Source organism: Myodes glareolus, chromosome 22 (assembly GCF_982192425.1).
Source record: "Myodes glareolus chromosome 22, mMyoGla1.1, whole genome shotgun sequence".
NCBI lineage: Eukaryota > Metazoa > Chordata > Mammalia > Rodentia > Cricetidae > Myodes > Myodes glareolus.
This window is the reverse complement of record NC_142047.1, coordinates 10,107,779-10,126,043: the sequence shown is the minus strand read 5'-3', so window position 1 is coordinate 10,126,043 and position 18,265 is coordinate 10,107,779. Positions and strand designations below refer to the sequence as shown.

At 37.0% G+C, this 18,265-nt stretch overlaps 1 long non-coding RNA gene across 1 annotated transcript; it reads left to right on the top strand.

Annotated features, from left to right (window-relative positions):
* The first annotated feature begins 15,169 nt into the window (after window positions 1-15,169).
* On the top strand, window positions 15,170-18,265 carry LOC146890340 (uncharacterized). Its single transcript, XR_014998998.2, has 3 exons — window positions 15,170-15,323; window positions 16,941-17,101; window positions 17,878-18,265. It is a non-coding gene; the product is annotated as an uncharacterized LOC146890340 (long non-coding RNA).

Below are 18,265 nucleotides of genomic sequence, written 5' to 3'. Positions count from 1 at the left end.
TGGTCTCATACTGAGATGCAGATGCACTGATTTATATAAATTTGGGGGAGAAAATAATGTTTGACTTTGAGTATTATGACTTCAGTTGCCTCTGAGTTGTACAGTTCAAACAGAAAGTCAAATAAGTATATTCAAAGGCATGATTTAAAATTTGGATCAGAGCATAAATTAAAATATACGCTTTCAGTACATGTTAAGTGATTCCAATCACTTTGAATAGTAGTAAGTGCTTTGTTGGAAGTCTCTCTCTTTCTGTCTCTGTCTCTTTTTCTCTCTGTGTGTGTGTACATTTCATGGATTATAGCTTTCAATTATATGTGCTTAGTGTCAGAATGTCTCTGCCAGTTCCATGCCTGTAAGGTAATTTTAGTTCATGATCATGAGATAAAACATTTTTTTTACCTCTAAGCAATCACATACTCACCAAATGGATTCTGCTCATCACTAGAGCCTGTGTGGAGATGGATGGGCCAGTTTGATTCACCTCTCTCTGTCTATCTACGGTGGATGAACAGAGTATTTTAATGGCACTTTTGCCATGTCCTTATTACTGGAGTGAAGACTGATGGGCCAGTTTGATTCACCTCTCTCTTTCTGTGGTGGATGAATGGGGTAGTTTTAATAACAGCTTTGCCATGCCTTTATCACTGAAAAGAACCATCTCACACAAAGAAATAACACACAGGAGAGATAAGACTACTTACAAAGTCGAAGTAGTGAGAAAATTCCCAGATCCAAATTCTTAGGAGCTCCAATATTAAGAATCTGGGCTGCAGATAAAACCAACCCAGTTTTAATAAGGAAAAGTTTCAGATGAATTACGGTCACATTCTGCAGTCACCAATAAGAGGAAAATGCAAAGTAATTTCACTACACAATAAATGAACACAAGGGTCAGGCTGTAGAGAAAGGCAAGGGGTTTAATGCTGTCTTGTTTTGCTGCCAAACAAACAGATGAATTCACATCTATTTTCTGTTCTTCACTCTATGTTAACTATGTTGTCATTGCTCCTATGTGGGCCCTTTAATGGCTGGGAACACAAATTGACCTGAATTTAGGGGAGAGGGATTATAAAGCATGCCTTGCCTCTGTAGTGCAGTTGAATCTCAGATGTCCTTGACAGACGCCTAGGAGGAAATTGTGTCTTGAATTTATTTTATTTGTATAGTTAAAAAAGAAAATATAATTATGAAAATCCATTTACTTTGTATCATGCCTTTGTTAGCCATGACTTCTGACATTGTCTTCCATAACTTGCAGATTGTTGGCACAACCTTTGTGATTTGATTGTTCAGTGTGGGAAGATGAAGAAAACGTGTATAGTTTACCCAATGCTTATTTTTTTAATATTTTCCTTCCTGTAAAAATCACATATATATATATTTTGCTTTTGCTTTTTCAAGAGAGGGTTTCTCTGTAGCTTTGGAGCCTGTCCTGGAACTAGCTTTTGTAGACCAGACTGGTCTAGAACTCACAGAGATCTGCCTGCCTCTGCCTCCTGAGTGCTGCACACACCTTTAATCCAAAATCATATTTTATAAAATAAGAAAGAAGGAATATTCCCATGAATATTCATGAATATCCATGAAGTCAGTGTTACTATAGGAGTAAACTATAGTATAAACATAAAAACTACAAGGAAGTAAAGATACACCAACTAATATTGCTTGTAAATAGATACAGAATTCTGAACAATTTTTGCAAATCAAATGTACCAATTGGTAATTAGAGCAAGGACTGCATGGTTTGATGTTCCACATCCAGTCAGCATGATTGTTCATCTGAACCAGTTACAGAAGGACCATTATGTAACATCTTCCAAAGGAGAAGCAAAAAAAATCAGTTGAGTTCAAAGGACTTAAAAAATGAAAAAAACACAGCAATGTCTTTGACAGTGGACATTTTTGGAAAAATCAATGCGTACTTCTTAAAAAGAAAAGTGATTTTTTTCTCTTTGAGGTCTGAACAAGATATAGACATCCATTCTCAACTCTAATTGGCATGCATTGAAGGCTCTAGCCAGATAAATCAATGAAATAATCCAAAAGATAACACACAAATTTTTAAAAGAGATTTCAAATTATCTTTATCTTCAGAAAGGAAAGCAACTATGTAGAAAGTCTAATGAAGTATAAATAAAACAAGTCATAAATGAGCTTAACAAAGTTGAGGAACATAAGCTAGAAGACAGATGGCAAACATAGATATATAATTGCCTATACAAAAGTTTTTTAACTAATAAATCCACATTAAATAAAAAGAAGTATTTATAAGGGTACAAAAACAACAAAATTAAAAAGAAGATAGATTTTTCACTAAGTGGTAAACATTCACCACCACTTCAAACTGTGCACACTTCATGAAAATGTAAGTACAAAATAAAATATTATAGAATTCTAGAGGATACAAAAGTGACTTTCAATGTTTAGTGAGGAAAAGAGAATTTAGAATAATATAAAGGCACAAATCATGAAAGTACAATAATTAATCAATTGAAATTAACTGAATGCGCAGTTTCCATAGTGTAGTGGTTATTACGGTCACCTCACACATGAAAGGTCCCCAGTTTGAAACCAGATGGAAACAAGTGCTTATTTTCCTGCCAGTGGGGAGCTTCCTGTGGTCAGGCTCCCCCAAAACCCAAACCTATCCAAACTACTAGCCATACCCTATCTCCAAGACCACTTATCTTCCTGTGACCTTGGTGGAACTCTGAAATACAGCTTGCTTCAATATTGAGGAAACTTAAGAGGTAAGTGAACAGCCACATGGTGGGACACCCGATTCTCTAGGACCTCCACAGTGGGACAAAATCCCAGGCCCCTCCCGCTACAACCTTGGCTTTTCTAGTCAGCCAGTATGGAGTTTCCTGAGGGTAGGCTCCCCCAAAACCCAACCCCATTCACTGGACCCTCCAAACTACTAGTCACAACCCACCTAAGATATGAGAGCTTTCTATAATACTGAGGGGACAAAGAGCTTGCTACAACACTGAGGAGATCAAGGGAGAGCATCAAGAGAGCAAACTAGGAGAGTAGACCAAGAGAGCAGGTGTATAGAGAACTCGGAGGCTTTCTGAGACAGACATTGACAGTACAGAATAGACCAAGAAAAACTCCCAAACACTCAGATAGCCACTGCAAGATTGGACCAAGATGCAAGGACATTACTGGCCTCATTTGAAGGAAGAGATGGGTAGGTACCAAAGAAGAATTTCCTCCAACAACCTAAAAAGCAACATGGTAACACCAGAACCTAATGGTCACACAACAGAAAGACTTGATCATCCTAACCCAGAAAAGTAGGAGGAAACAAATTTAAAAGTAACTTTATGAAAATGATGGAGACCTTTAAAGAGAAAATGAAAAACTCCTTTAAAGAAATGGAGTAAAAGACAAAGAAAAAATTTCCCTCAAAGAGACCCAAGAAAACCAAGAGAAAAACAGCCAAACAGGTGAAACAAACAGTTCAAGACTTAAATACTAAAATAGAGGTAATAAAGAAAACACAAACTGAGGGAATTCTGGATATGGAAAATCTGGGTAAATGAACAGGAACTACAGAGACAAGTATAACCAACAATACAAGAGATAGAAGAATCTCAAATGCTGAAGATACTATAGAGGAAATAGACCCAATGGTCAAAGAAAACATTAAATTCAACAAATTCTTAACTTCTAGGAAGTCTGGGACACCATGATAAGACCAAACCTAAGAATAATAGGAGTAGAGGAGGAAGAACTCCAACTCAAAGGCACAGAAAATATATTCAACAAAATCACAGAAGAAAACTTTCCCAACCTAAAAAAAAAATGATATCCCTATGAAGATAAAAGAAGCTTACAGAATACCAGATAGACAGGAACAAAAAAAATCCCTCACCATATAATGATTAAAACACAAAACATACAGAACAAAGAAAGAATATTAAGAGCTGCAAAGGAAAAATGTCTGAATTATACCCGAGTTCTCAATGGAAACCATGAAAGCCAGTAGGTTCTGGATAGATGTGCTGCAGACACTAAGAAACAACAAATACAATCCCAGACTACTACACCCAGCAAAGTTTTCAGTCCCCATCGATGGAAAAAACAAGATATTCCATGACAAAAGCAGATTTAAACAATACATATCCACAAACCCAGAAAGTACTAGAATGACAACCCCAACCCAAGTAAGATAACTGCACCCACAAAAACACAGCAACTGACAATCCCCCACCAGCAGAACCCAAAGAAGGGAAACACACAAACACTACTACTGAAAAATAATCGGAATTAACAACCAATGGCCATTAATATCGCTTAATATTAGTGGACTCAATTCACCTATAAAAAGACACAGGCTAAGAGAATGGATACAAAAACAGGATCCAGCATTCTGCTGTCTACAAGAAATGTATGTCAATCTCAAAGACAACACTACCTCAGAGTAAAGGTTTGGAAAAAGGATTTCCGAACAAGTGGGTGTAGCTATCTTAATATCTACCGAAATAGATTTCAAACGAAAATCACTCAGAAGAGATGGAGAAGGACACTTTTTGCTCATAACAGGAAAAATCCATCAAGATGTAGTTTCAATCCTGAACATTTAAGCCCCTAATACAAGAGCTCCCACATATGTAAAAGAAGCATTATTAAAACTTAAATTATACATCAAATCCCACACACTAATAGTAGGAGACTTCAACACTCCAATTCTTGCTAATAGACAGGTCAACCAGATAGAAACTTAACAGAGAAATAACAGATGTCATGAATCAAATGGACTTAACAGACATCTATACAACATTCCACCCAAACACAAAAGAATATACCTTCTTCTTAGCACCTCATGAAACATTCTCTAAAATTGATCACATACTCAGTAACAAAGCAAACCTCAACAGAGACAAAAAAAAAATTAGAGTAACTCCCTGTGTTTTATTGGGTCACCATGGATTAAAGTTAGAATTTGAAAACAATACTACTCTCAGAAAGCCCACAAACTCATGAAAATTGAACAGTGATTTAATTTAATTTTAAAATTTAATTTAAAACCTATACTTTTAACATGTTCTTTAGTCACTGAATGGATAAGATGCCATGATGCATATGTGTCTTGTAATAACACCCAGTAAAATTACTAATTAGAAAATAGCCAACTGTTTCTATTCATAACAGCTAATCACTCTCGAATTCATTTTCACTAAGTGATACAAATGAGACCCAAGCCTCACATATTGCTTGCTCCAACTGTATCACAAGTCAAAGGGAAAACAATATAGAAAGAGAGGTTAGTGGTTGACAAAATTCAAGGTTGAAAATAGTACTTAAGCACCAAAGAATTTCAGTATCTTGTGGTGTTAAAATGCACTATTTATGTAAATTTAGTAAATGTTTTTATCTATTTTCTTGATTTGGTTTCAATTATTAATTGATTTTTAAGATAAGTTAATATAAAATTTAAATTTAGAAACCACATATGCATATACATCAAGCAACAGTTAAAATTAAAATGACTTAGTATAACACATGCTGATAAGGTCATGGAGGAGCCTCAAGAGAACTATGCTGCCTTTGGGAAGGAAGCAAAGATGAAGAGGGTGTGCTATGTGACTACACTGATTACAAATTCTAAGGAACCCAAAGTAGCATACAGTTTTAGAAAGAAGATGAAAACTTGTCTTTGGGGTAATGTGGCGGTAGAAGGATAGATATGTATCACCAATGTGGGATATCAGCCTTGGTATTTCTGTGATTTCATTGCATTTACTATGTTTTATTTTATTTAAACACAGTCATGCACTATATAAGATCTTGTATAATGAGGAACCCTGTACAGAAGGATGATCACATGAAATCATATTGCCTGATGACAATGAAGATGTCTCAGACTGTGTAAGATATTCTATCAAGCTCACACAGCCAAAACTGCCTTTCAATGTTTATCTTAGAATGTATATCTTTAAGTGATGAATAAGCACACTTATTAACATATGATGTTTATAGAACTTAGAAGTAAATGAAGGAAAATTAGTGGAAACTATACCATCAGAATGATAAAAGCAAAATATATTTCAAAGCTCACCAAATTCTGCATTTCCAATAAGTTTCATATATAAAATTATAGTTCCATGAAGTCACTTCAAAATGATAGTCAAAATTAGCCAATATACCTATCATCATTATTTTTCATACTCATGGATAAATTGTCTAATCAAAAGATACAGATTGACCAAATAGATCAGTTCTAAGTGCTAAGAGTGATTTTAGCTGAAAGGTAAGAGGTGGAAACCAATATCCATGCATGTGGCAGCTAACAGAGAAAAAATAAGGTTGTTGATAAATGGATCACTTCAAGATAAGAGCATAACAATTATAAATAAATATATTCACTTAATATTGGAGTCTCTTAATCATGACTACACTAATAAATATGAAAGAATAAACAAGAAGAAATAAAATAATATTTGGATAGTTATTAGTATCCTTGAATAAACAAAATAACAAATTAATAATGAATATATATTCATATATATGTATATAAATTCTTTGCATGTATGAACAGTGGATTGCAAAAGCATTTTAGTGTGCATGAAACATTCTCCAAGGTTGGCCATATAATGGGAAAAAACAATTATTGACAAAGTTAAGAACACTGAAACCATCCCAAATACTGTTTCTGACCAAAAGTTTATTAAATGAGAAATCATAAAAGGAGGAATTTTGAAAGACAAGCAAACATGTGAGAATAAACAACATGTCAGTTAAATAACTACATAAAATGAAGCAATAAATCAAGTGACCACAGAAAACACTCAAGAGGAACATTTAAAAGTTTCTTTAAACAACAATGTGAGCAAAAGATGTGAGCTGAGGTCAGAGGGGACACAGTAAGAGCCTACATCAAGTAACAGGAAAATTTCCAATAAATGGCCTGACATGCTCCAGGGAACTAGAGTAAAGAAAATTAAAGTAAATCAAAGAGAGCAAAGTTAGGAAATAATAAAAAGCAAAATGAAAATAAAACAAATACACTGTAGAAAAAAGATAATGATAACTATAAATATTCTTTTAAAATTTTGAGAAAATCAACAAGTTCTAGAGCTGAACTAGAGAAGGAAAAAATTCTCAAGTTAATAAAATTCAAAGGGAGAATGCAAGCATCGTGCAGCACCTCAGAAACACAGTGGTTCATGAAACACTGTTACAAACAAGTGTATGCCAGCAAACTCATAAGACACACAAATTGCTAGCAACAAATACATCCTAGCCTTTAATCCCAACACTCAGGAGCCAGAGGCAGGAGGATCTCTGTGAGTTCAAGGCCAGCCTGGGCTATAGAGGGAGTACCAGGACAGGCCCCAAAGCTACACAGAGAAACCCTGTCTCGAAAAACCAAAATATATATCCTAAAGGTGTTGACTCCTTAAGAAATAGAAAGCTTGAATCCACCGGTAGAATTAGATTGAAGTAACAATTTATAATTCAGATCTGAAAGGAAAAATATGAAAGTAAATATATGTATTATCATTAGCTTTGAGATTTACATAAGCCATTTTCATAGACTTGAATGTCTGGCTCTCTTCCTAAAGCCACTCACGGCTGAAGTGTGGCTCTCCCTAAGCTTTCTGTTGAGTGCTTATCTGAGGCTGAGCTTTCAACAGTCAAGGGTAAAGGGATAAAAGACAACATGACCAGAAGGTTAGAAGCCATCACCATAGAGCAGTATGGAATTGCCTGCATTTTATAAGAAGGATGAAGGCAACGGCAATTTCATTGTAAGATGTTATACTAGAAAGCAGGTGCTCAAAGGGCCAAGAGGTGGCTTTGAAGAATAGACATCAAATATATTTAAATTGATACACAACAAGGGTTTTCTCACAAATCTGTAAATGTTAAGCACGGGGGCTGGATGTAGTGGTTCACACCTTTAATCCAGCACTCAAGGGGCAGAGGCAGGTGGATCTCTGTGAGTTACAGGACAGCCAGGACTGCACAGAGAAAACCAGTCTCAAAAAACAACAGTAACAACAGCAAAATGATAATCACTGAAAACACCATACATTTGAGAATACACAGGGACATGAGGGAACCTTAATTGCATATTGTAGTTGGTTGTTTTTACTCTTTTACTCTTTGGCCCTTTGGGGAACCATCCAGCTCCCAAATAATCACACGTGGAGACTTAATTCTTACTTACAAACGCCCGGCCTTAACTTGCCTTACTTCTTGCCAACTTTTCACAAATCATCACATCTACCTTTTGCCTCTGGGCTTTTATCTTTCTCTGTATATCTTTTCTTTCCTCCTTTTTCCATGTCTGTGTGGTTAGGTGGCTGGCCCTTCTTTTCTTGTTCCTTGATTGTCTCTTGTTTCCCAATCCCTCTAGTTCTCCTTTTATATATTCTCTCTGCCTGCCAGCCATGCTCATCCTTTCTCCTGCCTTGCTATTGGCAATTCAGATCTTTATTAGAACATCAGGTGTTTTAGACAGGCAATGTAACACAGCTTCACAGAGTTTACCAAATACAACATAAAAGAACACAGCACATATTTGCATCATTAAACAAATGTTCCATAGCATAAATAAATACACTTAAAATAATATTCCACAACAACCTAATTAGCTAGTAAAATTGTCCTGCATGAAAGTATCATTAGTCACTGACCAAAGTCTATATAGTCACCTACAACAGAGAGAACTCGTGAAAACTGTGAAATATGAATGAAAGTAACATGACAACATAGACTGCAGGTTTTAATTCTTCATCAGTGAGTAATTTCACAGAGGCATCTGGTCTCATCACACAACCGCTAATGTTAAATTCGAACAACATGGGAACTACTAATGTTAAATTTAGAACAATGTGGAAAACACAAATGTTAAATCTAGAACAACATGGGAAAACACTAATGTTAAACCTAGAACAGTGTGGGAACCACTAATGTTAAATCCAGAACAGCATGAGAACCACTAATGTCAAATCTAGAACAACCTGGAAACCACTAATGTTAAATCCACAACAATGTGACTGGTTTTTCTTGTATGGGAAACAAAATTCAGACTGAAATCCATGGTCTTGGAACTCTGTAATCTTTCCTGACTCCTTTAAGGGACTTCTGGTGGCTCTCCATCATCCTACAGGCCTTTGGTTGCTCTTAGAACAGCTACAGGAAGGGGAGATATTAGTTACAACAGATTATGTTTCAAGTTCACTATGAATTTATTAGTTGCAGTGAACAACAAAAATTATAGCAAGTAACAGAGTTGTGAAAGGAGAGGGCTATCTCTATTCTTTTTAGGTCTAGAACATCCCATGGAAGCACATTCAAGAAGGTTCTGGGATAAAATAGTTATCAGTCGTTTTCTTTATCAACTTGACATGACCTAGATGTCTTCGGAAGAGGCCCTCAGTTGATCAGATTGGATTGTGGCCATATCTGTGGGAACTTGTCTGGATTGTTGACTGACAGGGGGTGGGGTCCTAGCTCAGTAGGTGAGGTACCATCTATAGATATGTGATTCTGGACTCTATGAGAAAGCTATCAGAGAGCACCAGAGTGTGAGCAAGGAAGCAGCATCCCTCCATGGTTTCTCTTGAGTTTCTGTCCTGACCTCCCTCAGTAGTGGACTGTGACTCTTAAGTTGTAAGATGAAATTAACTTTTCCTCCCCTAAAGAAACTTTGGTGAATGTTTTATCACAGCAAGAGAAACGAAACTACAAAAACAGTGAACAAAAAAGGTGCCGCCATCTGATGGGTGCATGGGGAATAGAGACAACAATCGATTCTTCCTGTGCCTTTGGAACAATCTGTTAACAGGAAGTTAAACAACAGCTGAGGTCACGATGGTGTGATGAATCTGCTGGAGACAGAGAGAGAGAGAGCAAGAAAAAGAACTGTAATGCACTTGGTTCCCACCATGTGGCTCCCACCAAATGGCACACACCATGTGGCTCCCCACAAAGGAAGAGGAAGCAGAGACTATTAAAAGGTAATTTAGGAAGCCCTGGTCAAGAGATTAAGAGTTCTAACAGACCTCAATCAAGTTGGGCCTTCAGACAAGACAGGCATCCTTCTAGCATGGACAGTCAATGAAGAAGACTCCCATTTTGTTATACTTGTTGCCTTAGGGGGTCATGGCTGAGAGCCATGTTAAAAGGGAATAATGTGGGATTCCCCTCTCTATGCTATGAATATGGTTTATTGCAATTTTTATTAAAGAAGCTGTTTAGGCCAATGGTGTAGTAGAGTAAAGCCAGGTGGAAAATCTGAACAGGGATACAGAGAGAAAGTAAGTGACGTCAGGGAGACACTGAAGGAGAAAGATGCCAGCCACCAGCCAGAACCTTACCTGTAGGCCACAGCCTCGTGGCAATACACAGATTGATAGAAATGGGTTAGTTTAAGATGCAAGAGTTAGCTAGAAATACGCCTAAGCTATTGGCCAAACAGTGTTGAAATTAATATAGTTTCTCTGTTCTTATTTGGGTCTGGGAAGCTGGGAAATGAGCGAACAGTCTCTGTCTACAAGAGAATATGTTGTTTAAGATAGAACCGGTTAAGAATGGAATAACGAAGAACAGTTATGTGCCAGAGAAGCCAGACATCACTGTTTCCCTTCCCTAGTTCGGGGTATGACTGCATGAGGGTGCTGTGGTTTGGGAGAGGGATGGACCTCGGTCCACTGGCACGTTCAACAGATAGGAAGTTTGGTCTGCGAAGGTCTTATTTGTTCATGATCTCACTTGTTTGATTCTGAAAGAATAACTGAGTGGAGACTGATGCTCCCAAACAAAAGCAGTGGGGAGCTTCAGAAAGACCTTCAATTCTCTGCTTCGGGATGAAAACTCTAAAGGCAGGTCCAGCAGACCTGACTTCCCACCATCAACTGTCTCATAGGACACAGTCAACACTGAACAATATCAGAAAGACCAGGAGGGGCTTCTAATGATGGATCTCAGGGTGCCCCCTCCCGATTCACACCCAAGCACACTGAGATGGCTTTGCTATTAGTTATTACAACATGGACAAACTGGAAGGCCTTTGAGTGAGTGAGAAACTAGAAACTGGCAGATCCACTAGCTGCAAAGCTTAAGGTTTGGAAAGCTTCCCGATACAAAAATAATAGACTAAAAAACGGGAATTTTTTTAAATTTAAAAAACGCACTGCTCAACAGCGTCCTGTGACACAGGCAGTTCTGGGCACATGCAGGTCGGAACCATCTGCAAGGGAAGAGCCTCCAGCTTTAGCAGGCGGCCTTCCAGCTGGCAGGCTCTGGTGTTAAAGAATTCAGAAAGAATCTACTGCATTCCCTTGTTTTCACGCCAGGGTATTTTTTGTGTCTGGTTTTGATTTTTTTAAAAAGACTTTTCTTTTGCCTTGAATATTTTTGCCTTTATTATACTCTTTTACTATTCATTTTATTTCGGTGTAGCTCACAGGGTATTGTATTCTTCTTATATCTAAATAATTATGCTTAAAGACATTTTCCTCTGCAGAACAGTTGTTTTTATCTGCTTTTTTTTATACCTCTGTAATATCGTCATGGTTCTGTTTTTTTTAGCCTAGGTTCTTCTTTTCCATTTTATTTGTTTGTTTGTTTATTTATTTATTTATTTATTTATGCAACTATCTTTTCTCATTTTACATATCAATCTCAATTCACACTCCCTCCCCTTCCTCTGTTCCCTCTACCTTCCTCCCCTTTACCTCCATCCACTCCTCAGAGAGGGTAAGGATTCTCATGGAGAGTCAAAAAAGTCTAGCACATTGCTTTGAGGCAGGACCAAGGCCCTCCCCACTATATCTAGGCTCAGCAAGATATCCCTCCAGATAGAATGGGTTTCAAAAAGTCAAGCAATCGGGATAAATTCTGGCACCACAGACATTGGCCTTACAGTCTGCACCAGCCATACAGCTGTCACCCACGTTCAGAGGGCTTAGTTTGGTCCTATGCTGGTTCCTTCCCTGTTATGCTAGAGCTGGTGGGCTTCCATTAGTTCAGGTAAGCTGTTTCAGTGGGTATCCTCATCATGGTCTTGACCTCTTTGCTCATAATCTCACTCTTTCCACTTTTCGACTGGACTTTAGGAGCTCAGCCCAGTGCTCTGCTGTGGGCCTCTGTGTCTGCTTTCATCAGTTGCTGGATGAAGGTTCTATGGTGACATTTAAGATAGTCATCAATCTGACTACAGGGCAAGGCCAGTTCAGGCCAGTTCAGGCGCCATCTCCACTATTGCTTAGCTGGTTCTTAACTGGGATCATCATTATCCTTTGCTTTACCATTAGTATCCACTTATGAGTGAGTACATATCATCCTCATCTTTCTGGGTCTGTGTTGCCTCACTTGGGATTTTTTTTTCTAGCTCCATCCATGTGCTTGCAATTTTCAAGATGTCATTGTTTTTTACCAGTGAGTAGTACTCCATTGTGTAAATATACCATATTTTATTTATCCATTCTCTGGTTAAGGGGCATCTTGGTTGTTTCCAGGTACTGATTATTACAAGTAATGCTACTATGAACATAGTTGAACAAATGTCCTTGTAGAATGATTGAGTATCCTTTGGGTTTATGCCCACAAGTAGTTTGCTGAGTCTTGAGGTAGGTTGATTTCCAATTTTCTGAGAAACCACCATACTAATTTCCAAAGTGGTTGTAGAAGTTTGCATTCCCACCAGTAATGAATGAGTGTTCCCCTTACTCCACGTCCTCTCTAACATAAGCTATCATTATCATTGGTGATTTCGATCTTAGTCATTCTGATTGGTGTAAGATCGTATCTCAGAATCATTTTGATTTGCACTTCTTTGATGACTAGGGATGTTGAACATATCCTTAAGTGTCTTTCAGCCATTTGAGATCTGTTGAGAATTCTCTGTTTAGATCTATACCCCATTTTTAATTGAATTATTTGGTGTTTTAATGTCTAATTTCTTGAGTTCTTTATATGTTTTGGAGATCAGTTCTTTGATGCAGAGTTGGTAAAGATCTTTTCCCATTCAGTAACTTTTTTTTTGTCTTATTGACTATCCTTTTCCAGAAACTTCTCGGTTTCAGGAGGTCCCATTTACTTTCTGTTGCTGTCATCTGTACTACTGGTTTTATATTTAGAAAGTGGTCTCCTGTGCCCATACATTGAAGGCTACTTCCCTTCAATGGGGTTGAAAATTAGATAGTTGTAGTTATTGCCTTCTCATGATCTAACCAACCCATTTTCAATATAAGACTTGGACTCTGTAGCATAGAATGTTTATTAAAACATTAGGATATGTTCTTTGCTTAATATTGTTTATGCTGGTTGTAATTCTAATCTTATAGTTGATATCTGTTCCTCGTGTATATACAGTTTTGTATAGGGTTTAGAACTCTCTTATTTAAACCAAAGGGAAAGGTGCTGTGGGAGCTCCTTTAGCTCTTTCAGCCAATAGCCTTTAAAATACCAGCCCATTTGGGTGTGGTCTCTCTTGCTATAAATGTAGCTGTAAAGCATGTGCTTGCTCTAATGCTTCCAGCTCTTGCTTATGACTGTTAACTTGCTTATGACTCTATTCCTGTTCCCCATTTATGCAGAGGACTGTCTGTGATCTAGGACAGTGATCTGTGAGTCTCCCTTAAATAAATAACCCTTTATTATACATAATTCTGAACTAGTGTGGGATTATTTTGTATCTTCCACTATCAAACATTTCTTCATAATAAAGGTCTTGGAGAAAGCAGGGATACAAGCAACATACCTAAACATAATAAAGGCAATATACAATAAGTCAACAGCCAACATCAAATTAAATTGAGAGAAAATTAAAGCCTTTCCACTAAAATCAGGGACAAGACTAGGCTGTCCACTCTCCCTATAGCTATTAAATATAATAATTGAAGTTCAAAAAGATAACTCAAGGAGATCAAGGGAATACAAATTTGAAAGGAAGAAATCAAAGTATCACAATTTATAGTTCATAAGACAATAGTATGCTGGGAACCATGTGACTTCTTCAGGGTACAAGACCGGAGAATAGCATGAACAAGTTCTCTTTTTGGCAAGGCCTGGGAGAATTTAACCCATCTTTGGCAAAGGCGATGGGTAGTTTTCTGCATGATTCTGGGCATGACCCCAGGAGCATATGTGCTGCCAGCTCTCCTTGCTTTCCTTACACAAATTATATTGCCAGCTGCCTCTAGTTTCACTTTTTTAGAGCCATAGATGAAACAGCTATTGTATTAGGAAAACTTTTCCCTGATGATCCTGCACTGGGTAAATGAGAGGGATGTTGATAAAAATATACAGTGCATCTGATTCAGCCTCCAAAGCCTTTGATGTTTCAAGTGCAACCATAAATTCAGGATTCTCAAGAACAGGATGTTGCCTTTCCAGTGCACCTTGTGACTGGCCTGAAAGAGTCACAGGAGTTCATGACAGTGTTACAAATCAGCATAATTTTCTTGAAGGAAATTATTTAACCACAAGAGTCTAGGAGAAATGTTAATAAGTAGATGATATCGAGAGTTAATGGGAACAGTCTAAGAAGAGGGAATGAAGCAGAATCATAGAAATGCAAAATGCCCTCATCTCTATAGCTGTGCCAATACTGTGGGAAGCTGAAAGGAATGGAACATGAGAACAAAAAATAGGCAACTATTAAGAGTAAGCTTTTAAGTTATGTAGTTCACAGGATGATAGGGGAAAATCTGGTATATCCCCTATAGGAAGTAGAGTCGTATAGAATGAAGAATGGATTGATTCAGCCTTGGCTGATAAGTTGACTGTGAGAACTTAGATTTGACCAGAGATAAACATTAACCATTAGAGGCAAAACTTTCTTTCACTTTGCATAATGCTGTAACTGCAAATGCTGTCAACTGTGTACATTGTTCCACCTGTAGATGTGCTTAGTTAGAAAACTTCCTTTGTTACCCACTATACTGCTTCTGCTTCCAATATTAAGGCTATAAATCAAGTAGATAATGATTACCAGTGGGAAAGTTAAGGGATGGAAAAAGAGGGGGATAAGAGAACAAACTGGAAATTATTATGATTATTAATAAAAACTTATGGAAACAAATATGATTGTAATACTTCATGCAAACTGTTAAAACTATATAAAGAAAAATGCCTCAGGCTATATGGGGTCACTTGCTTGAAATGGGTGTGGTGTGAGAGGTTCTTCAGTCTATATGTTGCTTTTATTGGTTAATGAATAAAGAAACTGCCCTGACCTGATAGGGCAGAGTAGAGCTAAGCAGGGAAAACTAAACTGAATGCTGGAAGGAAGAAGGAAGAGTCAAGAAGAAGCCATGGAGCCACTGCCAGAGACAGATATTGCTGGAACCTTGCCGGTAGGCCACAATCCTCATGATAAAATGTAAAACAATAGAAACTGGTTAAATTAAGATGCAAGAGTTAACCAATAAGAAGATAGAGCTAATAGGCCAGGCAGTGATTTAATTACTACAGTTTCTATATAGTTATTACAGGAGACTGGGTACCCAGAAAATGAACAAATGGTTTCCTACTACAAATTGGTTCACCAACATGGATAACTACATCCACATAAAAAATCTAAGAAAGCTTAAAAAGGAATTCTAGACACAAAACAACAGAGTTAAGCATGGCTTTTGGTAGCCATGACATTTTTTTTTTCTAGATGGGCTTGCAGGGAGCAGGGTATCATGGCTGCTTTAAGAGAGGTGCAATAAAAACTGCACAACTTCTTTATAAATGTCTGCTTCCTGGTTCACCAGCATAAATGACTCTGACTCTTTTGCGAGGCTACAGCGCATTTAAATGGGGTTTGTGAGCAGAGTGCTACAACTTGGTTAATGGCAACATAGACCTGCTGTCTGTTTGAATATGGGGCTAAACAGACCTTCACCCCACTATGTCAGACTGGGTGAAGTCAAAAGGCAAAGCAACCTTAAGAATAGTCAGGTTGCGGTTTAGCATTTTAAGAAGTGTTTCTGGTCAGAAAATAATTACAGATGCACAATAAAAGCAAATTCAGATTTTAAAAAAAGTTCTCTAAGTGGGCCACAGTGTTAGTAAATGTACATAGGCTTGGGAGAGAAAAGAAAAAGAATATAGAAAGTTATAAAAAATAGTAAATTGTTTAGAAAAAAAAGGTTAAGTCTTTAAAGAGACAAAGTACAGACATTCATAGATTAAAGGAGTAAAGATAACATTCATAGATTAAAGGAGTAAAGATAATAAAATAATATTAAAAATAGAGTAAAAACAAGCCACGCAATGATGCAATATACACAGAGTCTGGAGTATGTATACTATTGTGTTTTCTTTGAATTTTTTGACTGTGAAGGAGCTAAGTACAGAGAGACATTTAATTGTATGGGCTGCTAAGCTAAACAAGTATAGATATTTTAAAGGTATGGTGACTTCAGAATTTGGGTCTAAGTACTTGTTGCTTTAGAAAAGAGATTCTGCTTTTGTTTCCACAGAAGATGAGAACCTATGGATTTCTTTGAGACTAATGTGGTTTGATGGGCCAAGACCCCCTGAATACCGCTCAAAAATTATTTTACCCAATAAACAGCAGGAAGCAGTTTGGAGAAAATTATGCCCAAATTTCCAAATACAGTTTAAAAATGTTTGTTTTCATTTAAAGGGGAATATGCTATAGAGATTTGAATTGGTATGGATCTTGGTTTATTGATACAAATTTAAGGTCAATTTTTTATATGTATAGTTCTGCTTTTAATTAAGGTATTGTGCTTCTACAGTTCATTTCAAAATGTAGTGTATAATTAATAAATACAAGTTAATATATAGTCATCTATAATAGTCAAGCTTGTAGTCATGTTAGTCAGGTTTTCTAGATATATAGAGATATATTTCAGTTAGATAAACTTCAAATCTTTTAAAGACTATAGAATATGGCATTTGAAATGTTTTAAGGACTTAGAACTTTTCATGACATGAGACACATCTGCTCCTGGCAGCACCAATTACTTCAACTGGAAGATGAACATTGAAGAGGCTCCTTATTGAGTTTGCTAACTATTTGTGTAAGAAACTGCTCTGGCCTGGACTGCTTGATGTTATGCTGAATGAACAGGATATAGAGGACCCACAGAGAAATGACTGCTGAACTTGGCTAAAGGTGAGACCAGTCTTTGGGGTTCCTGATTCTTGAAAGTCTCTGCTAGACATTCTGCAGGACACAGAAGGAAGTGACTGACAAACTGCCAATATGGAACTGTCTTTGAAATTTCCTGCTCCATGGAAAAATCTGTGAGACACTACAGACCTCTTGACTGAATATGGATGTCCCAATGGTACAGAAGAACTTTGGGTGACTGTTCAGGCAGTGAGATGTCTCTGTCAATTCTAGAGTTTTGAAAGTTGTTCACAATGTACTTTTTGCTTACTTAGGTAATATTATATCCTTCTGGAGTCTTTGATGAAGTTGAAGAATAGATAGTTATAATTATAGTTTTCCTTATAATGATAAAAATTAAGTAGATGTAAATAATGTAACTATAATTTTTGCTTTATAACTCATAATATGTTAAAATTTAAACCTTCCTTTTTATTTAAACAGAAAAGGGGAAATGGTATGGTAGGTCCCACCATCTATGTGTTGCTTTTATTGGTTAATGAATAAAGAAACTGGCCTGACCCGAAGGGCAGAGTAGAGTTAGGCAGGGAAAACTAAACTGAATGCTGGGAGGAAGAAGGCAGAGTTAAGAAGAAGCCATAGAGCCACCGCTGGAGACAGATATGGCTGGAACCTTGCTGGTAGGCCACAAATCCTCATGGTAAAATATAAAATAACAGAAATGGGTTAAATTAAGATGCAAAATTTAGCCAATAAAAAGTTAAAACTAATAGGCAATCAGTGATTTAATTAATACAGTTTCTGTCTGGCTATTTCAGGAGTCTGGGCAGCTGGGATGTGAATAAGTGGCCTCCAACTACACAGGTACTAAGACTTTTCTTCATTTTACCAACTTCATACATCCATCCCAGGTCACTGGACCCATTAAGAACATGTCTCTTAACAATAGTATAATTAAACAACCCCCCCAAAAAATTTATCAGAAAACTCCTTCAACATTAGTGAAGTGGCTAGATACAAGATTCACTCAAAAAAAATCAGTAGTCCTCTTATACACAAATGACAAACAAACTGAGAAGAAATCATGGAAACAATACCATTCACAATAAACACAAATAATATAAAATACCTTGGGATAACTTTAACCTTGCAACTGAAAGAAGTATATGACAAAATCTTTAAGTCTTTTCAGAAAGACATTGAAGA